Source organism: Camelus bactrianus, chromosome 6 (assembly GCF_048773025.1).
Source record: "Camelus bactrianus isolate YW-2024 breed Bactrian camel chromosome 6, ASM4877302v1, whole genome shotgun sequence".
Taxonomy (NCBI): Eukaryota; Metazoa; Chordata; class Mammalia; order Artiodactyla; family Camelidae; genus Camelus; species Camelus bactrianus.
The window spans coordinates 39,081,982-39,108,211 of NC_133544.1; the positions used below are offsets into that span (position 1 = coordinate 39,081,982).

General features: G+C 42.1%; 1 long non-coding RNA gene across 1 annotated transcript in view; it reads right to left on the reverse strand.

The window, feature by feature from the left end:
- Window positions 1-26,230, reverse strand: part of LOC141577808 (uncharacterized) — a 170,233-nt gene that overhangs the window by 56,582 nt on the left and 87,421 nt on the right. The window contains exon 2 of the long non-coding RNA XR_012507277.1: window positions 3,208-3,255. This is a non-coding gene — a long non-coding RNA (uncharacterized LOC141577808). The remainder of the gene's footprint in view (window positions 1-3,207; window positions 3,256-26,230) is intronic.

A 26,230-nucleotide genomic window follows, 5' to 3' on the forward strand; every position in this document is an offset into this window, starting at 1 on the left:
AATGTGATGTCCTCTTTTGGAGACCTCAGCTGTTTCTGGCAGAGTCTAGGAAGCAGGAACATAATTACCAATAGAGTCTTAATGCATCCACCCCACATGTGTGAGCTCCATGGCCAAGAACTCACCAAACTCTTATTCATGAACAAAGATGCAAGTGCATCCATCATTCACCCTTCACTTATTCATTCATTCTTCAAAAATGTTATTGACTGTTTTCCATGTTCAGGCCCAGTGCCAGAACTGCAAAGATGACCAAAGCATGACCTCTGCCCCAATGGAGCTCCTGGAAGTGGTTTGAGGCGCAGACCTGGGCTTTCAAAATCAAACCACCCTAGACTCCCATATTTTGTAGCCCCATCCTTACTACATCATAGCCGTGAAAAGTCAGGCAAGTAACTTCTCTGAGACTCAGTTTCCTCTACGTAGAAATGACCTTATCTACTTTGTGGGGTTCTTTAAAGGTTTCAGGGGGATAATGATGTAAAATGCTTACCCCGTGTGTGGCAGAAGGCAGTGCACAGACTGCCTCTTCCCCACCCTTCACGTCTTGGGTGGTGGTGATTTGTCAGCCTCAGCTGAATTTAACACACATTATGATACAGAGACAATGGATTTTAAGGAGTTGTTTATGAAACTTAATTCAAATTAACTAGCATTTGAACTAAGTGCTAGGCTAGATGCAGGAAATATAAGGGGAAAAAATCTAATCCCACCTGCTAGGAGCATCCGACCTATTTCTCCTTGTCTTGGGCTCTGTATCTGCACTTCCCATCCATCCTACTGGTCCTCATCCCTCCTATGACTCTGTCTCTATTACATCCTCATCTGTGATCCATTCTCTCGTCCTGAATGCATCTCTCTAGCCACATTCATTCCTTCCTCCCCTCAAGCTCCCAGGTCCTGACCTCTGCTGCCCATCAGAACCTCTACTCAGTCCTGCAGAGGCCAGACTCATAAGGCCCCTCTAGTGGCTCAGGTCAGACTGTCCTTAACCCCAGTGAAGAGAGTGGAAATTCACTCCCTCCCATACCTTATCATAGTCCTTTCCATCAGGAAGCAGAGCACAGCTCTGCAGGCCCTGATGCTCCATCTGGGAGCAGGAAGCACAACCCTTCAGTCACTGTACTCCAGGTCAGCCTCTGAGGGCCCTCTACCAGTCACGTCTACCACATAAGTGTCCATTTGGGCCTGGAAGGGTTGCAGGGCCTTCAGGCACACCTCCAGATGAGTGCAGAGCTCCAGCAACAGAGTGGAGGCGATCGATCAAGGGGTCTTTGGCACCTTCTGATATCCAGTGGTTCAGAGTGGCTGAATACACATGGAATGTACAAATTCATAAATCTGATATTCAGGCCACCCACTGGAGACAAGCCTGGCTCAAAGCCGGGAATGACCAGAGCTTAATCACTCAGCTTAAGCAGACTTTCTGAGACACACTCTGCCAGGAGGATGCCAACTGTCAGACTTCAGGGCTCTAACAGAGTCACTGATCCATCCTGGGGTATGTGAGTCCATGACAAATGCCTGGACACTGAACTGGAATGAGATGAGCCTGTCATGGTGGACACATTCCAGGACAGATCAGGGACCCAGCCAGGAGCAGCTGAAGTGTATGAGTCCTTGCCTGGAGTAAGCAACCAACACTGCTGCTGAGATCTCCTTACATGGTCTCCCGCTGCCAGGATGTGCCTAGTTTTAAAAGGAGGGTCAGGGCCTGCGCATAAAAACCAGGAGCTCAGCACCAGCCCAGGGCAGGTGCAGAAATACTCTAAGGTGGGTTGTCAGGTCTCAGCCACTTCATCTACCTTTTCTCCTCATCTAGAAATTGCTTTTCAAAAAGGATATGATAAACAGTAAAGGACAGATTGGATAGATGGATGGATGGATTTATGGATGGATGGATGGATGGATGGATGGGGAGGCAGAGATAGAGAGGGAGAGGGTTTTAATTCAAGACATTTTCCCAGAGGTATGCACATTTGAAAAGAGAATATATAAACCTTTACAAAGGAAAGGTCTCTAGGTAGAAATCCAAGGGACAGCCCAGCTGCCTATGGGAGAGCCAGCCCTCAGACACAGGTTTTTAAACTCCAAACCGCCATCCCAGGCTGCACTTACACATGGCACTATAGCCTTAGGGAAATGCAAATGGATAATCAGTTACTCATGCTTTAAAAAAAAAATTCCGTTCCAAGACACAAAACCTGCTATAGAACCAAAGTTGAGATACTAATGTGGAGGCAATAATGACAGACATTTGAGACATTCAGACATTTGAGACAGGAGGCAACACTACATTTTTTGATTCATAAAACCATTTTCCTTACCCAAATCCAGTTTCTATCTACACAACAGGTGCTGGTGTGGTTACATAATTCCCTAGAGGTACCTCCTCTTGAAGGCAGAAAGTTAAATAACTGCATCAAATCCTGGTGAACTCTGGCCATCAGCAATGACCTTGAGGTTAATCAGACCTCCATTTTCTACAGGACACCCAGAAGGGCCAGATATATTTGGGTGGGCTCCTCCTGGAGTTACATTTATTTTTGAGCTATAAAACCATAGCAACCATTTCTTAAAATTTTGATAATTCCTGTTTGTATGCTATCGGTTTTCAGTAGGATGGCTCACATAGCAAAACTAGCTATAAGACGTTAAATGAGCAGCAAGGACAGATTCTTCCCAGACAGTCCCCTCAGCACTCACCCCCAGGGTCATGGCAGCTTCTGAGCTCCAGGCATGGCAATCAGAACATTTTTGCTGTTCCTCTGTAATCACTAGAGCCATTTAAACTGGGGGCGCCGGTTGGCTCCATAACTCAGATGTTAGCTGGAGTTTCATAGCCTCTTCAGATCTAGATAAGATGGATTTATACCCTTTACCAAAGCCCAAAATCCTGTCCTCAGAATTACTCAGTTCCCCATAGGCTTATATTTTTATGCTGTCTTCAACCTTGAATTTGTCAATTCTGTTAAAATTTTGTTTTCCACTTAGCACCCCTCAATCTCATCTGGAATTGACCAAACTTGGTATACACTCCAAAAACCCCATCTTCAAAACAAGTTCAAATTATCATACTTATTTGTTAATAATAACAACTAAAGTTTATTGAGTGCTTACTATCTATCAGACTCTTTTCAAAGCACTTATATGTATGTTCTCATTTGATCCTCCCAACAACCCTTTAAAAGATATCCAAAATGTTACCTGTAGCAGAATTAAGATTTGAGGATCACTGGAAAGTGGCATCACATTCTGCACAAAAGAAAAACAACATATGATTGAGTGGGTCAGTCTGGCTACCCTGGTCCTCAGTTTCTCACGTGCTATCTGCATCCCCTGTGGCAACCCCATTCTTGCACCCCCATCTTATTTGCTTCCATTGTCTCCCATCACAAATTTCCTTCTCACTTATTCTGTTTGGTATTCTGTCTTAGGCAGGGAAATCCTACTTCTTTTAGAGCACCTATTCCCAAATTCACACACACAAAATGATTGTGGTGCTCAGCAGGACAGGGTGACCCACTTGTCCACAGTGAGGACTTCCCTGAGAAGGCAGTGGGTTATAAGCAACAGGTTTGGTTAATCTTCTTATGGCTCTTACTGTTGTTTTACCTGTAATCCCCAAGAAACCAAACCAAACATCACCATTTGTGAACAATCCCTTTTAAGATTTTTAGTATAATTCTTTCGCATGGATAGTGCATTTTCATGTCCTAAATTCAAAGCTTATAGAGTGAGAAGTCTCCCTCCCATCCTGGTTCCCCAACCAGTGAGTTCTTTTCCCCCGAGGGCAACAAATTTTATCAATGTTTTGCATATATTCCAGAGATATTTTAGGCATCTGCAAAGACATCCTTTTAAATTTCACCCTTCCTCTCTATTACAATGGCTTTAAAATGGTAGCATGCCACGCTAGTGGTGGGTACTTTGCTTTTCTCACTCAAAAATAGCTCTGAGAGGTCATTCCACATCAGTACATAAAGAGTTCTTCATTCCTTGTTACAGCTGCATAGGAGTCTCTTGAGCTCCATAATGCATATAATCAGTCCCAAAAGGGGGACGTTTAGGTTGATTCCAGTGTTCTGCTATTATAAACTACAGTTCAGTTAATAACATACACATGTATCATCTCACATATGTGCAAGGAGAAATGGCTTTTGGAAACAAACCATGAGAGAAGCACTACGGAGAGGAATAGAACCTACCTGCAAAGCTACACAGGGGCAAAGCTACCAGGTCTCTTCTACTTCCCACAGAGAGATGACATCCAAGTGTGTGCCCTCAACTTCCCTTTGCTCCCTCAGCGTCATCACTCATCTCCTGCTTCCCTTCAGTCTCAGAGGAAGGCTTGCTGCACTAATGATGTCTTTTTCCCATCAGTTATCCTCCCCCTTTTTGTTTGCTGCCTCAATCCCTCCCTCTGGATTAATTCTTTTCTTTGTTTCTTTTTTTAAGTTTAGGAAAGTTTAATAGTTACGGTACCATAGGCAATAGTAGGCCGCACAAGCAAGAGGTGCCTGCGTGAGCCTGGATTCATTTCTTTTCACTTTGCCTACAAATATGCTAAGTGTGCCAACCTGAAAACAACACTTCCCTGACTCTGTTATCTCATGGTTGTCTAGTCTAGTTGTTTTTTTTTTCAGTGAGTATTCATGGAGCACTCATTATGTGTCAAGAACCATTCTAAGCTCTCGACATGGAGGAACTCATTTAATCCCTGACAGCCCTATAAGGAAGATACGATATTATCTAGCCCTTTTTTTTTTTTTTAACAAATGAGGAAATAGGCACAGAGAAGTTAGGCGACTTTCCCAAAGTCCCAAAGTCACACAGCTAGTATATGGTAGAGCCAGGATTTGAATAGAGCACCCTTGAATAGAGCTCCAGAGTTCACAGAGTTGATCACTACACTGCCCTTTGCCCCCACACTTCACAACAGAGCCATCTCCAGCAGTGCCTCTGCTTCCCACCTCTGACTCACCCTTAAGCCCTCCATTCTTACTTAACCAACTTCCACCCTTGCTCTTCTACTTAAAGTCTCCTAGAAAACTACCGGTGACTTCCAGAGCACCAAACCTAAAGCATCTCATTTTACAGACAGCATTTTCTTTTCTCTTTTTTTTTTTTTAGTTTTAACATTTTTTATTGATTTATAATCATTTTACAATGTTGTGTCAAATTCCAGTGTAGAGCACAATTTTTCAGTTACACATGAACTATATATATTCATTGTCACATTTTTTTCTCTGTGAGCTACCATAAGATCTTGTATATATTTCCCTGTGCTTTACAGTACAATCTTGTTTATAAATTCTACAATTTTAAAATCCCGTCTATCCCTTCCCACCCTCCACCCCCAGCATTTTCTAGTCATTAAGTCAAGCGAATAGAAAAAATACAATAAGACACAGCTTTTACTCTCAAGGAGCTAGAGGTTTTGTAGAAGACTGTAAAATGTAATCATGACACAATGTGATCTGTGTAAAACTATAAAAATGTACAAGATACAGGAGAGTATTTGCCCCACCCTGAGTGGCCCAAACATGCTTTGTGAAGCTGATGGCACCTGAACAGCATTTGGAAGGGTGAGTAAGAATTTTCTAAGCAGTTGAAGGTAGAGAGAGTGTTCCAGAAAGACTGCAAAAGACAGATAGTCTTTGAAATACTCTGGTTCAGTGTCATGGGGAATAAGCATCAGCCGAATCTAAGAAGATGGGAACAGGAGAGTGGGAGTGATTGAGAGAAGGTATGTTGGGGGAGAGGCTGGAGGGTCAAGAAGGGCCATAAATGCAAAAGAAATAAAAGCAAAAGTAAACAAATGGGACCTAATTAAACTTAAAAGCTCTTGCACAGCAAAGGAAATTGTCAACAAAATGAAAAGACAGACTACAGAATGGGAGAAAATATTTGCAAATGATGCAACTGACAAGGGTTATAAATCCAAAATATACAAAGCTCATACAACTCAGTATCAAAAATAAATCTAATAAAAAAATGGGCAGAAGATATGAATATTTTTCCAAAGAAGACACATAGATGGCTAACAGGCACATGAGATGCTCAACGTTGCTAATTATTAGAGAAATTCATCAAATCCACAATGAGATATCACCTCACACCTGCCAGAATGGCTATCATCAAAAAGTCTACAGATAACAAATGTTAGTAAGGATGTGGAGAAAAGGGAACCCTTGTATACTGTTGGTGGGAATATAAATTGGTACAGCCAGAGGAAGACAAATATTATGTGATATCACTCATATGTGGGATCTAAAAAATAATACAAATGAATGTATATACAAAACAGAAACAGACTCACAGACATAGAAAACAAACTTATGGTTACCAAAATGGGGTGGACAAATTAGGGGAATGGGATTAGCAAGCTACTATTATACATAAAATAAATAAGCAATAAGGATTTACAGCATAGCATAGGGAATTATATCCAATATCTTATAAAACCTATAATGGAATATAATCTGCAAAAAAATCCTGAATCACTACACTGTACACCTGAAACTAATACAATATTGTAAGCCAACTGTACTTCAGTTTAAAAAAGAAGGACCGTAAATGTCCTATTAAGAAGCTTGGACATCATACCAAACAAGGGAAGGAGCCAGCACACTACCTCAGTCCTCCCTGTTCAACTCAATCTTCCTTGGAACTCTTGTGCTTGTTATAAGCCTAGTTCATGCCCTTTTCACAACTATTATAAAAACATCCTAACTGGTTTCTCCATTTCCATTTTCTTTCCTTCTGGTAGGACTTATGTCACATCCCTGCTCAATTATTGCTATGACTTCCTCTGGTCTCATGAACCTGCTTTAACTCATACCTGGTATTCCAGACCCTCCATGATCTAAACCTAAGTCCTTTCTGCTCTGTCCTCAACCTGCCCCTCTGCCCACCCTCCACTCCAGTTAAATTGATCTTCCAGCTCATCCTTGTCCACTCCCAGAATATTTCTGTTAAAGGTGCCCTCTCCAACCCCAACTCCCCATGGTATCTCCTCCAGTAATCCTTCTTCCTGGACCCCCACTCCTCCAGGAGAAACTCATTCCTCTCCTAGACTCTTGTAGTGTTTTGTCTGTACCTCTGTTTTGGCCTTTTTGGCAATATAGTTATTTGTGTATTTATTTATTCAATATTCAACAAGTACTATTTAGAATCAATTACATGCAAAGCACTGTGTGCTAAGTGGAAAGTATACAGTCGTGACCAAAACTAAGTGCGGGGCAACTTCACACCCCAGGGGACTTTACAATATCTAGAGATATTTTTGGTTGGAACAACGTGGGAGAGAGAGTGCTACTGGCAGCTAGTAGATAGAGGCCAAAGATGATGCTAACCAGCCTGCAAGGCACACAGCAGCACTCCCGACAACAGAGAATTATCTGGCTCCAAATGTCAAAAGCGACAAGGTTGGAGATTATGTATAAAAAGCACAGGGGAGGGGCGTCTGTTTATTGTTTAGTTTAGTATCCTCCAAAGCACTCAATATAATGATTTGATACATAGTAGCTCCTAAGTACTTATAGAAATAAAAATAGTACCCTTAGGATCTAGAAAAGGGATAAGTTTTAATTAAGAAAAGCAATAAGAAATATTAGTTAATTTTAGAGGGGAAATCATAGCCTAAACTTCTTTGTTATGGGTATGGCAAATTAAGTTAGTATTTTATGTTCCATTGTTGTGTTTTCTTCATTATAATATTTATCATATAAATCCACCAACTTATATAACTCATTGGGAAAGCAAGGGATTAATTAGGCAATTTCAAGATTCATAAATACATTAATATTAACAAAATATGTATGGTGATGGGAGAACACATTAAGGGATATAAATCAAAGATAAAATAGCAGAGCAAACTAACCAGTGGAAAACAGGCTTGCAATGTCTAGAAACGTTCTTTTGTATGTAATAATGTGACAGATTCCTGGCACAATCCTCCTGTTGGTTATAGGACCATTAATTTCACCATATGCACCTTGTGTGAACTTGCTTTATTGCATTTGTGAGTATAATGTGAAGGGTCATCAGAGGTCACTGCCATGGCAATGACTTGGCACATCCACAGCTCTTGAAATGGTTCCTGTGCATACAGCAAAGACAAACATCTGGCAATGGACAGGGCTCAGGATGTGCTAACAGGGGTCTGCACATAGCCGTGCATTTCAGGGTCAGGCTAACTGGAGCTCCAGCCAAGCCAGACTCCTCCCATACATGGGGCATTTTTCTCCCCAGCTGTCCAAGGGAGATTTTGCTCAAAGGCATAAATCTTTAAAATTCTGGGTTTAGAAGCATACTGAGAATTGATGTAATCTGACCCTTTCATTTTACGGAGGGTGAAACTGAGGCAGAGGAGTCAATGTGTGTTGCCAAAGGCGGAGAGCTGGCCGGCAGATGCCCTGGTTTGGATGCTTTCTGGTGCCACTAAATCTCCCTGCGTTTTCTTGCCATTATATTCTGATTTTAAACACATCTACTACTGAATGGAGATTACATTTAATACACCTGCTAGTCACTTGTCTCTTTATTTCGTGTATTATTTGATTTTAAATGCACCTTACAGTTCAAAGAGTCTTTGTATATATACCTTTAACCAAATATGGATAATGTTCATTTGTTAATGTCTAGTAGTCAGTGTCTGTGTAGCAGCCAGTGTCTAATCAGGAAAATGGAAAGTATTCCAGGTATTTCAAAGGGAATTTAATACAGGTAACTGGTTACAAAGGTGGTGGAAGGATTGGGGCGAGGACCCAAAATGCAAAAATATTCCAATTTAAGTAATTGCAAAAAGCCCCTAGAAGAGCAAAGGGGAAATGATGCCCCCAGGGTTCACGTTCACTGTCACTGTTGGAATCTGGCCCCTAAGCAAGAACCAGGTGAAGCACCTGCTGCTCACTGACACTGCTTTCATCGCTGCTACTGCCTCTCAGAACTGGAAAATAAAATAGCTCCTCCCTTTCTTCCACCTTCCAGCCTCCCATCACTGTTCCCACCAGCAGAATCCAATAAGCCAGCTGGCTAAAAAGTCTTGGAAATGTGGTCTACAGGCTTCCCACCCCCAAAGTAGAAAGACGAGTGAAGAAGAATCAGTAAGGACCTGAGTGACCACAGACAGTGTCTGGCACACCCGCCAATCGAAAATCCTCTGTGTGTCTTGTGCAAGCACAGGTTGCACGTGTTTAAAGGTGTACCCATTGTTGCTCTGCTATCAGCCAATCTCCCATAATCTTTTATTTCTGTTTTCTTTCCTTCCTCCCTTCTTAACATATTATCTGCTAAGCAAGGTACTTGGCACTGGGAGTACAGAGTGAACCAGACAGAGTGCTCCTGCTCCCACAAGGGTTAGATTCTGGTGAAGAGTAAGACAAACAAACATTTTGAGCTCTCTCTAATTCTTTCCTTTCCTGGTTTTTGTTCTTGCTTTCCCATTCCTAACTTTCTCAGGATAGTAATTCCCTTATTTAAAGTGACATGCTGACTTTACCTAATATTCATAATTTAGAATGCTGTTTACACTTCTGTGAATGTAAATCATTTATCTAACAGGATACTATTCCAAGATTAAGAGAGGATACCAGTTAACGAGTGTGTGTGATTTCCAGAAGTTTATTTGACATACTTCTTATCCTTCACAGCTGAGACTCCGATTCAGTGAAGGCTTTCTGTATTTTCGTTATAATCAATTTGAGGCATATTAATAAATAATAAGCCTTGTCAAAAAAAAAAAGACAGCATTATAGTTTACAGGATTTTCTCAGAGATCTTCCCTGAAAAATGCATAAAAACCAGTTTGTTCACTGATTCAACTGAATGTATTGACAGTTAACCATGCGCTGGTGCTGGGTACTGAGAACACATCAAAAAACAAGAAAGAGTTGCTGTTCTCAAGGAGCTTGTAACCTAGTGGGGAAGGCAGGCAAGAGAATTAATGGTGACAGCCTAGGGTACAAAGTACCTAATGATGGGGTAAGATAACACAGAGAAGAGATACCCATGTCAGCCTGAGGGCTCAGGGCAGTTTCCAAAAGAAGTGAGGCTTTAGACGAATGGGAAGGGTTCAGACAAGTCAAGTCAAGAAGGGAGATGAAGGAGGAAGCCTTTCAGTTCCCCCTGCACAAAACACTGGAGGGTCATGAGACAGGAGTGAAGAAGGTGCAGGACTGACTTCCATGAAGGATGAAATGAGATGACACAACGGTTGTTAGTAGGAGTTGAGTTACAGAAGGATTTAAATTCTGTGCAAAAGGCTTTATTCTGAAGTAAATGAAACAGCCACTGGCTTTAGGGGAAAGAATAAGATCACTCTGGGAACACCACGGAGGGTATACTAGAAGGGCTGAAGACTGAGACAGCAGGGCCAGTTGGAAGACATTGTGGAACTCAGGTAAGAAATGGCAAAGACCTAAACTATACCAGTGGAGGCGAAATGAAGAGTAAAGGGCAGGGAAGAGAAACATTCTCTCTATAAATGCACACATACATATATCATATATATATGAGAGGCAGTAAGATATAGTAAGAAGAGGAGTGCCGTGAGAGCTGAAGGATTGAGAATGATTCCCAGGAAGCTAATTTAGGTGACCAGGGGGCCAGTGGTCCAGTGATCAAGAAAGGGGCAAGAAAAGTTCAGAGGCAGGTATCGGGGTGGTGGGAGATGGCTGGGTGAGAAGACCAGTTCAACTTCTACCATGTTGAATTTCAAACGTCTAAGAAGCATCCTAGGGTTTGGTGGGAAACATGGATATGGAGCTCTGTAGGCAGACCTGAGCCGTCTACATGGCTCTGGGAGCTATCTGCTTTATGGTGAAGCCAGAGATGCACAAGAAATCACACAGGGAGGAGAAGGGGGCCAAGGATAAATCACTTGAGAACTTCTGTATTTAAAAAAACATACAGAGTAAAAGAAATTCACAAAGAAAACTGGGAAAGAATGGATAGAACTGCAGGAGAAAAAAGTCTGTGTGTGCTCTGTCTTATCCCACCAACCTACATCCTCCAAGTTGCTTTTGTTAGAAAGTAGGGGACCATCCTTCCACTACCAGTTCTTCACTGAGTTCCATCAATGGTACCTTCAGTATATAACACAAATCTGTGTGCCTCTGGTAGCAGCTGGGTCCTGGTTCGAGCCACCATCTGCTCTCCACTGGTCTATATGCTCACCTCTCACTATCCCTAATTCCCTCTTGCCCAGCTGTAATCCAGAGAACCTGCCTGCTTTGTTCACACAGCACAACATAGCTTGTTGAATGAATAAGTGATTGAATTAATGAATGTAGCACTGCCTAAGGGTAGAAAGAAATCAAGGAAGCTACTCTTTGCCTTAGGCGTTCTGGAAGACTCTGGTGACAGCTATTCTCCTGGAGGAGTGGAGGGCACTGGAGGTTATGTCTTGAGCTCCCTGTGATGTTAGGGACTATGATTGTTCTCTGTGACCAGAGGTCACTCTCTGTCATTAGGCAGAAATGAAACTATTTCTTAAGGTTGAAGGATGGGGAGTTTTTGCTGGATGGACAAAAATGTCCATTATACCCACTGCCTCACACTTTTAAGGAAATCACAGCTTTAACAGTCCAAAACTTGAATCTTCCTTATGATTCTTCTTCAACCCACTCAAGTGCTGATATACCATAAGTTTCAATGCCCTTAATAAGACCCAGGACCAAATCCCCTGGGCTCCTAATATTCTATTTCCATGTCACATCTTAGCAGCTTCCAGGAAGTCAGGTAAGGAATTCCGTGCCTTCTGTGTTTAACTAAACTGAGTAGTAGTAGCTTTCACAGCAGAAAATTTGTCTCACTTGGTAAACATCTGCCAGATCATTAAAATCTGCACCTTTCTGCAACCTTTATGAGGTGTAGAGTGAGCGTTTTTATAAGAGGGGAAAAAAAATCCTCTAACAGGATTTCTCATGAGTCAATTGCCAGAGTTGGCAGAGAAAGAGTAAAACTGAGTTGATGAGGAGGGAGGGGTGGTGCTTTGGTGTGAAACTCAGGCCTCATTAGCACTCAGCAGCACCAGCCTAACGGAAGTCTGGGAGGGGCCCTTGGATTCCCAGGTCTGGGGAGCATCTCCAGAAGAAGCAGGTAGACTGGTGCGGGCTGGGGCCAGAGCCAGCGTGCCCAGGCAAGAACTGCAGCCCGGTATTTATTGCTTTGCCGTTGTTTCCCATTATGGATGTCCCCTGAAGGCTCTAGCACTGAGCACCAGTTTTCAGATAGAAATTTAGTAACTCAATTGGCATCCACCTGGGCCCTATGGCAAGTGGGAATAAAGCTTGTTTTCCCTTAAAGTGACAACATGGTGATAAATAGGTCTCCTGTCTCTCCCTCTGTTGTAATATTCACCCTCTGGCCCTGCTGGAGATGAAAACTGTTTCCAGTAGCACCTTGCTAGAAAGAGGCCTGTATTAAATCTGTTCTCCCAAACTGAGCTGGAAGCAGAGTGTAGGCACTGAGCTGGATTTACAGCCTGATGACTGTTGACCATGCCACATTTTCCTCAAGGTCTTTCCACTCCAAAAGAAAACACAGAGATTTTGGGGATAGAATTTAACCCTCCCTCCCAGCTGCCTTGCCAGGTAGGGAATTAGTCTTGGGGACTGTCAAAGTCAGAAGAGCTGCAGGGAAAGTCCGATGCAGGGAGGGGTCCAGAGAGGAGCGCAGGGGACGATGCTGCCTTGCCAGCCAGCACTGAAGGTGTCCTTCAGCTGAATTTAGCAAAGAAACGGGTTCACAGCAGGCTGTCCAGTTCCCCAAGCTGGATATAGATGGCAACTAGTCTCCCCAAGACCTTGAACTTGCTCCTGACAGACTTTCAAGGGCCACAGAGACTCTCACAGCGGACCAGAAGGAAAGCCCCAGGGTCCTGGGCAGGTGCCTTGATTCTGTGAAGAAGCTGCAGGAAGAAACAGGTGCTTCCTGCTCCTTCCTGATATCCCTGGGACCTAGGATTCCTAGTTTCAGGAGCCGAGGCTTCAAAGCAGGTCCACTTTAGTGGTATCAACAAACCAACCCACAAACCGAGAAACTGCCTCCCTGGCTCACATCCACTCAATGTTAGGAAAACTCTAATCTCTGTTCCCTGCCGAGTCCCTCCCTCTTAGGTCCCTTGGGTGCTGAGTGAGGGAAGGGATCCTCTCTGCTTGTGAAGAAACGCAGGTCCTCCTCCAGTGTGCTCTGTGGTTAAACCTGACCCCGCTGCAGAATCATTTGGGGAACTCTTAAAGAAATAAACATTTAGGCTCCACCTCCAGACCCACTAGAGGTAGTACCTGGGGAATTTTAAAAAGAGACAGGTAATTCTGATGCAGCCATCCACAGGCTGGCTTTGAAATCACAATCCTGTAAAAGGAAGAATTCCAGACCTGAAGTCAAATTCCTTCTCTGTCACCAACCGACTTGATATTTAGACAAGCTATTTTAACATCCCCAGGCCTTAACTTCCTCATCTTTATGGCATGGGTGATCTATTGACATTTTTAAAGCAGTGATTTTTATTTGTATTTTCTTGCTGCCTTCTAAGACTGAGGTTTTGTATGAGATTTAGTGTTCCAGAGGAGAGGGTGGAGCCATGGGGGCCACTCCCCTTTTACTATATGCCAAGCTGCGGGTAGTGGTCTTCAAACTTCCAGAAACGTCTCACTTTCTAAGGCACCTGGGTCTGGAGAGTTGCAAGGAAATCAATATTGTCTGCTACACTTTTCTATCTCCCCCTGCCCTCTCTGTACAGAGGAAAAGTAGACAACTCAAAGAAAAGAAGCCACCTCAAATCTTACTAAGATGCATTTTCCTAAAGGGCAAAACCTCTGGCAACAACAAAGGGCAATTTGAAGCATTAGTATCTACAAAGCCCACTGGAATTTTCATAACAATCCTCCCATCCATTTCATTGAGATACATTTCTAGCAGAATTATTTTTATGTTTAGTAACTAACCATTAAACTATGTAATTTATGTGTATGTATGTGTTGCTTTGATCAATTGTTTACTACTAATAATTCTATTGAGAATTTAATCCATAATACATTTTCTGACAGAGTACTGTGGTGACCCCCCCAAAATTAACATTTAAAATTTTCAATTTATATACATATTGAATTCATAGTCACCTGATCAGGTGATTGATAAAAAGACTTTCAAGCATAAAAATATATCACATTAGGATAAAGTTCTGCAGAAGTGAAATGGAAATATAATTTTGAGGAGGAAAAGAAACATTGTAACATTTCCAACTATTAAAAAAGAGCTTGTTCATGTGTTTTTTTGAACCATGGGTATTAAATCACTTTAGTATTTAGATTTTACCAGGTAAATTTAAAAGAGTTCTATAACAGTTTTATTCTAAAATGTCAATATTTACAATATGCCAGAAATTATATCCTTTTGTAACTCTTTTGTTTAGATGTAAAACATCTGATACTACCCTGTAAAGGAGGTCATAGTTTTCCAGAAGATTTTGAGGGGGCACACAGAAAAAGAGTCTGCAGACCACGGGGCTATATCATAGGGTTGGACTACATGCCAAGGGGGAGAGGACACACAGGTGACTGAGAGGCAGGGGAAGCTGTGGTCCTTTTCAGCCCAGGGATCAGGTAAGAGAGCCAGGGAGAGTGGCAAGTTAGTGCAACGTCCTCTCAGGCAGGCAGGATGAAGTTGGGTGCCCCATGGCCTAAGTGAGGCATTCAGGGATCCAGAAGTTTCCTGAGCCCCAGCACAGACGTCAAGGTGTTGCGTGATCACCTCTTACAGACTTTGTGACAGCACAGATGACCTGATCCCAGCCATGTGAGACACACGTGACCCCAGAAGACCAGACAGGCCCATTTACCCTCCCTGGTTGCCCAGCCATGGAGTAGAGCAACGAGTGTCCAGAAGCACCATCCCCTGACTGTGGAACCCCAGTGAGTCCTGTCAACACCCAGGACCATCACAGGGGAAAGGGAGAAGTGAGGAATGCAGAGAGAGTGATCATCGAGGTTCTCATCCAAAAGAGACTAATTAAAACAGCCCTGATAGGGAATTCAACTTAGAAAACCCTACTTAAACAGGAAAGAGGCTATAAACCAGAAGAGACTGAGGTGCTGCTGATTGGTTAAGACTCAGTTTCGTGCTTCCCAGAGGGGTGGGGACGCATAAGGAGGTTTAAGTCAGCTGGAGAAAATAGTCTACATTGCCTTTGTGCATTGAGCATTGGGTGAGCAAACACGCTATCCTATTACACCTGTAAATGAGGTTAACGATACTTACTTTGCAGGGTTCCTGTGAGAATTAGGGAGAATGTATATAAAGTCACCTAACACAGATGTGCTCCTCGAAGGCAGCTATTACTACTGTTATGAAGTCTGTCAGCCTCCACTGTTGCCTGCAAGGTGCTGAGAACATGCCCAGATTATGGTCTCTGAGGCCAGTGTCAAGCCGTCCCCCACCCCTGTGTGACACTGGCACTCTCTGGGCACTGACGTCACTTCTACCTGAAGCAGGAGGATACCACTCCTGTTGTGTTCTGGACTTCATCCCCAGCTACCTGTGATGCTGCTCTGGGCTGCCGTACCACACAGAGCCAGATAGGGACCAGTTCCGAGGAAAAGTCCTTACACTCTTTCAGAATCGATCCTCTGATAACTGGGGCATTGTCATCAGTAGGCCTGACCCTTGCTTAGAACAGCTTTGTTCCCAGGGAGTGCCCCATCCTCCTTGCAAACGGGCTTTCAGTGAACCCACCCCAGGATCCCCTGATAAAGCGTGTAGAGCACGTAGCCCAAAAGGCAGACTGACTGTCAAGCTACTGAAATACCAGCGTCCATGCTGCTTCCAGACTCTGCACCCAATTTCTCCTTCTTTCTCTCAAACAGAGCCCCCCAAATTGTGAATGGGTCTGGCTCCATAAAATCTGGATCTGTCCCATCCAGACCTTATTCTTTCTTTCGGTGACTGGAAGAAAGAACTGGACCTCACATGCGATAAAAGCTGAAAAAACACCTTCAAGTTAGATTTTCTCATTAAGTTCTCTCAGAGGATGAATCTATTGATCAAACGTTAATTAAGCACCCACCGACTGCAGGCACCAGGCCAGGTGCTCCAGCCCACGCCAGGAAGACCCCATGGCCAAGTGGAGGCTTGCGGCTTTGACACCTACAAATGAAATCTACCTGCACTTTGCCTGAGGAATCTCTGCACGTTCCTCCCATGGGGCTGATGATGGTCCACCCAGAGGCACCAGCACGTGCCATCCTGTGTCAGCTCCCCAAGGTCCATCAACCAAAGAGTTAACACAGCAGGAGACAGGAGCCATACTGGTTGTTAACATTTTCATGTTATCTCTCCTTCCAACTAGTATTTTCCAAGTCCTTCAGTTCTGCTAGTCTTCATTAGGGACCAAAAAACAAACCCAGGAATAGTGATCATTCTGGTCATCTATACAGAAAGCCCAGATGAATCTAGGTGATCTTTGGGATGTTCCCTATCATGCACACAGCCATGTATTGGTAGGTCTTGCTTGAAGGAAAATCTAACTCTAAAACTTTGGTCTAAACAAAAGGCCAACTAGGAATTCTAATTCCTTTTACAGGATTGACAAAAGATAGGATTCATTTGAACAACAGCTTTCTCCTAATGCATGAAAAGTATGTTCCATTTATAATAATTAATTTATACACAGTTGCTCAGGAATATGTCCATCGGGTAAGTTGAGTTCAAGCATTCATTGATTCATTCAACAGCTTTTTATTAAATATCTACTATTTGCCAGGCACTGTTCTAGGTGCTAGGGACACAGTAGTGAACAACACAGACAATAGTAATTATCATGGAGCTGACATTGCTGGTGGGGGTAGACAAATAGCAAGTAAACATGCAATATGTTAGGTTGGTTTAAGTGCTGTGTATAAAATAAAGCAGAGTAAAGGGGGCATCAGAGCAACCGGGGAGGGAGTGGGATGCTCTCTTTGTGGGGAAGTCCACTCTGCTAGGTAATGTTTGAGCTGAGAAGATTTAGGCAGAGGAAAGGAAGGGAAAACACCTTGAAGTCAGAGCATGCTCAGTGAGTTTAAGGAATATCAAAGGAGGCTGGTAGCGCTGGGGCCCCAAGTGGCCGGGGTCAAGCCCACAGAGAGGAGTGTGGAAGGGTACGAGGTTGGAGAGCAAGTGTGGACTTATGTCTGAACAGCCTGAGACAGACATTTGTTCTGAAATAGCTCTCAATATGCCCAGCATATAGTCAGGACCCAGAATCTCTCTGACTCCTTTAGAAAATTCAATCATGAAATGCTAAACCAAACTTAGGAACTCTAAATGCATTTTAGATCAAAAAACAATTTCCTTCCAATATCCTGTAACTTTACACCAGGATAAACATGGCAAGCTGGACATGGTATACAATGATTCTTCCTCACTGAATTAATGTGCTGTCGGCTACCCAGAGAGGAAAGGAGGAGAGGAAAGGATGGTGCTCTCACATATTCAATTCCACTCTGCTTTTGATTAGGTCTTTGCGTTGCACCACCAACTCCCAGAAGGCTTTCTGATACACCAGCTGCTGACAGCTTAGTGTGCAATATTCATTGGAAAGGTTATGCTCTGACACTGACCTCCAAATTCCCTGTGATAAACATGAATGAGCTAGGGAGCACATTAAACCCACTCCGGTGTCAATTCTGACCCAAAGAGCGGTATTCTTCAAATTCTCACCTCTTCCTTTGATGACTTAGACTTTATCCTACACTTTACAAAATTAAAATAATATCAACAACTTTCATAAGTTATTTTCCCCCTTCACATCTCTGAGGATTTCAATTACTAGTGTATGTGAAGGGCTGGTGTCTCAGGACCCTATGGAGTGTCTGCCACAGTAATGTCAAAGAAAGATCATTTGTTTATACGGGGAAGTTACAGTTGCCTAGCATGCTTGACTAGGAAATTATCAGGCAGCATATCAGTAAGTTATCAGGTAGCGTCTCAGCAAGAGAAAACTGTTTATAGAAACTGCTCAACTAGGCAATCCATCTCTCAAAAGGATTTTGGCTTCCTATTGAAGCAAAAGAATAATGTGGAGGGAACTTATTAAATAATGACTCAACTCCCAAAAGCTACTAACAAGTTTTGGGGATTTTTTTAAGATTAAAATAGCTTCAATAAAAACAAAACATTTCTCATTGAGGAAATATATTAATGCAATTCAAAAAAGCATGAAGGAGAAAGTGAAAAAAGTCTCCTGATACCATCATCACTGAGAGAAAACTCCTGTTAACATTTTGGTGAACATGTTTTCAGACATTTTTTATGCATGAGTACACACATATAATTTTATATAAACAGAATTAAAGCATATTTAAAGTTTTGTAATTTACAGTTTTTCAGTCTCATGTATCATGGACAGCTTTCTAAGTTATTAAATATAGACCTAAATCATTATTTCAAGTAGATGAATAACATTCCATTATACAAATTGTGGGTGTCACAAAAGTACTTAACTACACTCATATCTATGAAGAAATAAGGCTTCTTTATGGGTCATAGGTAGACCCTCTCACCAGCTAGTAGAGAAAAAATAATTTAGTCCAATTCTATAATCTCAGTACAATCCCATAACATGAACTGTTTTCAAATGATAATATTCTTTTCTAGATAAAATGCTTAATGTCTCATATTCATTTCTCTCCCACATCTCTTCACTAATAAAAGTGTCTGGCTGCATGACAGGAAAGGGTACAGACTATGTGACATTACGGTGACAAGGGAGAGGGATTCTCAGGTGTATCTCGCTTGCCTAGTCTCCTGGACCCTAGCTGGGACTTCCAGTGATCTGGCCAGTGTTACTTGCTTCCTGAATGGAGGCTGTGGAAGTGCAACTGGCCATTGTATTTTCGTTCAGGCAGTGAGCAAATTCCACCCATAATAGCACCCACTATATACCACCATGCTCAGGGCCATCCCCAGTAAGGTGTGGCACTCCCAGCAAACTCCACCAGTGTAGGGCTGCCCAAGGTAACACACTTAAAAGGAGGCTATGCTGTTGACATCTTCCATTGCATCCCTGGATATATACTATTAAGACAGACATTTGCAAGCCAAGGGTGGCTACCTGATTATCCCATCCAAGAGAGAGACCTGCTGCAGTCTCAGTCAATTGACCCTGGCCTCAAAGGTACCAACTCTGGCAAACTCTTCCAACTGCCCCATCCCTGCTCATTCAGTGGGGCTCTCAGCACCAGCCTAGTTCCTTGAGGTTGCAGTGGTTGGTACTTCCTTGGCCCAGAACCCTCTTGATAGCAGTGCCTGTAATCAGTAAAACACCATCCAGTTGGGTTTACAACTCTCTTAGGAGACCCAAGTGTCCCATCACCTGCCTCCCCATCCTTTGTGGAGTCCAGAATTCCCCAGCTTTGGAGTCTTCCTCCCTGCTCTATGTTCCCAGGGTGTAGAGTCCCCAGTGTACCCTATCCTCCCCCATCAAAGCATCAAGCACATTTCCTCTTTACATCTGCAAGCTCCATAGGGTGGAGGCCACACCTCCACTATCAAGGTCACACTGCCCCGCACAGGGTATTATAGATGCTCAAGGTACATTTGAGGAATGAACAAACAAAAGGAGGAATGAACTAATGAATGCATAAATGAGGTTCCTGTAGCAGTGTGGCCCTGCGAGGGACATTTCCTGCCTAGCATTTGACTTCTGTAATCCTGGGGAAGCTGTTTCTATCTTCCGAATCTGTCAGAACCCAGATAGCATCCCTGGACAGGATCTTGTTTCTACTCTGACAGACGCTTCACTATGTCTGGACACCAGATTGGATACTAATAGCAGGAGACATGAGGGAGATTGGGCATTCAGAAACACTCTGTTTCCTGACACCTGGAGAGAGAGAGAGAAGGAGGGGAAGAGAGAGAGAGAGAACGAAGCACTACCAGGAATCCAGCTATACCCCATCTATGCCCTGATTTGCATTGTGGTGTCTTACACTTATTAAGAGGTGAGAATCTCCCATCGTGATCTATCAAACAACTTTAATAAGTACATTTTATGGTTCAGGTCATATTCTTTCATGAGCCTCATTATTTTAAACCAGTTTTATAGCAATGAGAGAATAAAATGTACCATAAATTATTTTTCACTAAGTGTCAATTAGCAGTTCCCTTTAAGTACTGCTTCTAAACCCAAAGGAAGAAAGTTGTTTGTGCTAAATAATATGTTCCTATGATAGGGTAAGTGTCAAAAAATTATGTTCATGTTAATTTTAATCCACTGAGATAAATTATAAAAGTCTTTTATTTTCATTTAAAAAAAAAAAAAAACACTGCTTTTTTGGCCAGCTTCTGAGTAAAATGCTTCTGGATTTTTGTTGCCATTGTTTATTTGCTCTCCTGACTTAAAAAAGAGTTACTGATACTTTTCTGTGAGTTAAAAATGTAACTGTAATTGGCTCTGGCCAGCCAATAAATTCAGCGGGGAAATTAGGATTTTCCTCGAACTAGGAATAAGTTACCTAGGAAAGTTTTCTAATTACCTTGCTTTATGACAGCTGCCTCTGCTTAGGATGTTTTTGTTGAAAAATTCCTTCAACTACCTCAGAGGTATGCTTCTAAAGCAAAAGTAGTATTTATTTTAGTTCTTTGCTGGAGTAAAATACTGCCACTTTTTCCTGGACGGAGGTGGGGAGATGCCATTATCTCTGACTCAGAGAAAGTCAGCTCCAAACTCATTGTGTCCCATGACCCTCATTCATGTGAGCGTCTTCAGCCGGTGTGATCACTGGTCTGTTAACCACGGTGTCGGCCAGTGCAATGTCATGGCCCCACCTTTAAAGCAGCTCCGTGAGGAATTCCAGGCTGTGGTTACCCTCTCTTCCCCTTGGATTGTCTTCCAATCTTGCTCTAATAAAACCTCGTCCTGGAGATCTGCTGTCCAGCACGGTGCTCACAGCCAACAGCACTGTACTGTATACTTAAAATTTTCTAAGAGGGTAAATCTCATGTTAAGTGCTCTTACCATATGCACATACACACAAAGCAATCATAGTTGTAGTAGTGATAATAAAGGGGGCAAGAGGAAAGTGCCCCTTTTTGGAAGGTGATGGATTTGTCTGTGGCCTTGAAGGTAATGATGGTCTCACGGATATATAATTCTCCCCAAACTCATTGAGTGGTATATATTAAATATGTACAGCTTTTTGCATGTCAATCATACTTCAATAAAGTGGGGTTTTTTAAATTTTTTTTATTTTAAATTTAAAAAAAAACGGCCCATGTGTCTCCCTGAGTTGATGACCTAGTAGAGCTGGCTGATACAATCATGCTACATTTTTCTTCCACCAAGACCACTGCCCCTGCTCACAGGCTATGTAAGAATCAGCATTCTATTCACCCAGGAATAAAAGGTAACCATTAAGAGGCATCATGCTACAAAATTCTATTTCCAGGCTTATAAATTCAAGTTATGAAAGACAAGTATACCCAAAATTAATGGGAATAAAGCAGTACTCTGAATAGGCATTACTAAAACCAAAGTTGATCTTTTAATATTTAATAACAAAAGCAAAGAAAGAGTGCCATCAGGAAACCAGGAAAAGGCACTTTGGGAAAAGGATCCCAGTCTTGGAATTGACGAGTTTCCCTACGTAAGTGCCATGAGTTCAGGCATCAGTAACATCACAAGCGGTATTTCACAGCCAAGATGGAATCACAGAGCTATGTAGCATGTGCTTCATAAGTTCAGGTTTCAATGAGGATTTCTGCATTCACCCAAAAACCTTTGAAATAATTATGTAAGGATGTAATCACAATTTTCCACCTGCCACATTGTTGGGGATGTTGTTTTGGTGTATCTCAAAGTTTCTGGAACAATAGTTTGAGACAGTGTGATCTGATTAAGCGTGTGAAATTTCCCAGGGTGAGTGCACAAGCATGTAATTCATGTTTTTAAACACATGTTATGAAATGCATATTGCCTATTTAGCTTTCTGTCAGTCTCCTAACTCTATTTTCATCCCTTTAATTTTTTATTAAATGGTTTTCTTTTTTCAGGATTATCTTCCTTACTCCTACCTTCAAAAAAATTATTTAAATGACCTATTTTCAACTAACTCTTGAAAATATTTTTCCCTACCAGTCCCCATCCTTTTTTGGTGGTATTTTCTGCCACAGTTCTTGGTCATGGTTTCCAGAGTCATAATAGTTAGCGTTTATTGGTTACTTACTGTGTGCCAGGCACTACATTATCTCATTTAATTTACTGAAAGCACAGTTGTAAATTCTCCTGTTGCTTTTGCTTGGGAGAATTTGTTAAAACCCTGTTTATTAGTGTGAGAATTAGCAGCAGCTTTGCTGCTTGGAGTAGACTAAAAACACAATCCGCTCTGTATTCAAGCCAGGGGACTGAATGTGGCTGCTTGGTCCAGCTGGCCATGGGAAATGTCTGGATGATTTCATTTAACGCCTTTAGAAATATTTCTCACTGGACTAATTCGAGGAAAATGGCTTGTCATGGATGATATCTGACTATAATAAGCGGCTAAAATGCTTTCCCAATAAATACTGTAAAAAGAAACAGGTGTAAAGCCACAGTTGGAAAATCAGCAGCCAAAGAGTGCTGCAAGGATTATGGGCCAGCTTTCCAGCAGAAGGCTGGATCCCTGGGAGGTAGCAGGGATCCGTGTTAGCAGGACATTTCTCCAATGCTTTCAAGAAATTCATCATTTATTTAAGCATTCATTTAATAAATATTGTTATACTACATAGAGGCACTCCACTGGGTCTTAGCAGCACACAAAGATTAACGCATTTCAGCCTTAAAGAGTTGCAGGCTAGTGGGAATTAGAGGCTAACTGGTAGGATCTATGTGAAGCACTGCCACCACATATATGTGCAGAATGCTCCCTGCTGTGTGTGGAGAAAACCCAAGTCCCTGAGTTGAAGGAGGTGCCAAAGGATAGTAAGTCTTGATTGGTTGGGGGAAAAAGATCTGGAGAAGACACTGAAAAAGAACAAGGTGGTAGATGCTGGTGGCAGGAACACCAGGGGTTTGGACACTTGCAAGCTGAAGCTGAGCCCAGGCAGGGGCCTGTGAGGACTGCCTGCTATGTGGAAGAGGTGAAGCAAATGGGTGGCAGGGATGAGAAGAGAGCCATTACCAAGGGCACACCTTACAGGTTGGTTGGCTGGCTTTTGTTTGCCTCCAAGATGTTGTGTGAGCTACGTGCAGGGCCAGCCCAGAGAGGGGAGCAAGCAGCACCTCTAGGAGCCAATGCAGAGCTTGTAGGGGCCAAAAGTTAGTGTATTCAGCAGAACTCTAGGGAGGTGGGAGCTATGGGGCTGAACTGAGGAGCTGCCCACCCAAAGCTTACATGTCTCCACAAAGAAGGGAGAGCCAGAGCTGTGAGGAAGCCAATGGCCCTTAAGGGAGAGAATGGGCCCTGTGGTTCTCCTGTGCTCCAAATATGTGCACGATGGTGATGATAATGACAATGTATTGTGTGTCTACTATGTGCCAAACATTCTTCTAGGTGCTTTACACATTGTCTCATTTAATCTTTCTAACAACTGCATGAGGTAATAAGTATTATTATTATCCCCATTTGGCAAATGATAAACCCGAGCAGAAGAAAGGTGACAGAATTCCCCAAGTTCCCACTGTTGATACCCAGCACAGCTGGATTTCAAATCCAGGCTGTCTTCCCTGGATCCATACTGTTAATCATTTAGCAATTCTGCCCCCTTAAAAAGGTCATGCTTCAGAGAAATGAAAATCCATAGTCATGGCGCCAGCCCAGCATCAGTCAACACAGATATCCAAGATGCATCTCAAGAGTACATAATTGGGATAGCTCAGCCACATAAGTGCAGGAAGTGGCTTTTGGGTTTATTTGCTTAGAAAGTCTTCATTCTATCTGACTAGGAAGTGGAACAGGAGAAGTTCATGCTGAGGGAGTGGAGATGTCAGCAGGTCCTAAGAGCCGGTGGGATAGCAAACCACCCCCGTGATGCTCTCTGTGTGAAAGTTGAAAGACATTTTGTTACAATCAATATGTGGGTTAAGACTTGTCCAAATTCAGAGCATGAGCTTCCAATGGCCAACTCCTCTTAAAATTCTAATATATCATTGCAAAGGTTAGAATTATACAAATGTATGTTACCAGTAATTCTATCTTGAATTGGAGTTTAAAAACAAGGAAAATATTATTCTTGGATTGCAGGCTTTTTTGGCTGCAGAGAGACGGAGGAGAATAATAAAGGGTTTTAAAAATATATTTATGTTCAGATAAAAGCCTGTACATGAATGTTTATAATAGCTCTATTTCTAATAAGCAAAAACTGGAAATGACTCAGATGTTCTGTGGTAGGTGAACAGTAAAACAATGGTACATCCATACCATGGATTACCATTCAGCAATAAAAAAGGAATGAACTACAGATATGGTCCCCCCAAAATTGTATTTGTTACTCATTAAACTCCATTCTTGTGGAGCTATCGAACCTTTCTTTCATATAGTCTTAAGGAAACTTGAAAAAAAGAATGAAGTAACCCCAAAGTAGTCTGGGAAATTGAGTACCTAAGCAGTTTGTTAGGGATGGCTGTCCCAGTGGCATACTAGAGCCAACTTGTACCACTTAACTCTTCCCAACTCCATGCTCAGTAACGTCATAATGGCAGCTTAAAATAAGCCGTGGTGGGAATATTTACATCATGGAAAACAAATCAGAGGTCACCCCCAACACTGAGAGCTGGTTATTAAAGCTTTTCTGGCACACCACTGTGGATAAGTCATGTAAATAAGTTATTTTAGAAAGTTCCAAAGGTGGGCAGTGGGGATGATCCAAGACAGGGAAATCTGAATCAGTTCATAGACCCCTCACTGTATCACCACCACTGCACCACCCCTCACTGTATCACCATCCTGACAATCAGCTGTGAACCAGATATAGTTCTCAAACCAGAAATAAGACTTGAGGGGAAAAACCCGGGAGATCTGAATAAGAAGAATATTTGAGTTTTAATAAACTAAGTCCTTTCCCATTTTTCAGGGAACATGAAAAATAGAACAGTTGCTGAAAGCCTGGGAAAATAAAATGTCACCTGGCACAGTGAGACAAGTTGCTGAAAGGGAAAACACCTGGGCAAGATCACTTTTGACCACCTCCAGGTGCCATGTATCCATCTTGAGGGAAGGTTACTCAGAGCCTACAAAAGTCATTGCCTGAGTGCCTTACAAAAATGTCTAATGACCAAAAACCCATACCTTAAAAAACTATTTGATAAAATCCAACACCCATCCATGATAAGGTGGAAAAAAAAAACCTCTCAGCAAACTAGGAAGAAAGGAGAACTTTCGAGGAATCTCCATACTGTTTTCCACAGTGGCTGCACCAAACTGCATTCCCACCAGCAGTGAAGGGGAGTTCCCTTTTCTCCACAGCCTCTCCAGCATTTGTTATTTGTGGACTTTTGAATGATGGCCATTCTGACTGGTGTGAGGTGATACCTCATTGTAGTTTTGATTTTCATTTCTCTGATAATTAGTGATATTAAGCATTTTTTCATGTGCCTATTGATCATTTGTATGTCTTCCTTGGAGAATTGCTTGTTTAGGTCTTCTGCCCATTTTTGGATTGGGTTGTTTGTTTTTTCTTATTGAGTCATATGAGCTGCTTATATATTCTGGAGATCAAGTCTTTGTCGGTTTCATTTGCAAAAATTTTTTCCCATTCCGAAGGTTGTCTTTTTGTTTTACTTATAGTTTCCTTTGCTGTGCAGAAGCTTGTAAGTTTCATTAGGTCCCATTTGTTTATTCTTGCTTTTATTTCTTCTAGGAGAAAATTTTTGAGATGTATGTCAGATAATGTTTTGCCTATATTTTCCTCTAGGAGGTTTATTGTAATAAAAAGTTTCTAAAACACAACAAATAAACAACAACAAAAATCCTTATAAAACTAACATCATACCTAAAAAAGAAATACTGAATGCTTTGTCCCTAAGATTAAAAAAAGGCTAGATTGCTTCTCTCTCTTATTCAACATATGACCCTCGCAATTCATTTAACATAATATTGGAAGTTCTATGTTGCAGTAGGGCAAGAACAGGAAATAAAAGGCAGGAAGATTGAAAAGGAGGAACTAAAAACTGCAGATAATGCAATTGTATGTGTATAAAATCCCAAGAAATTTACAAAAGTAAAACAAAAATCAAATCCCTTCTAGAACTAATAAGTTAGCTCAGCAA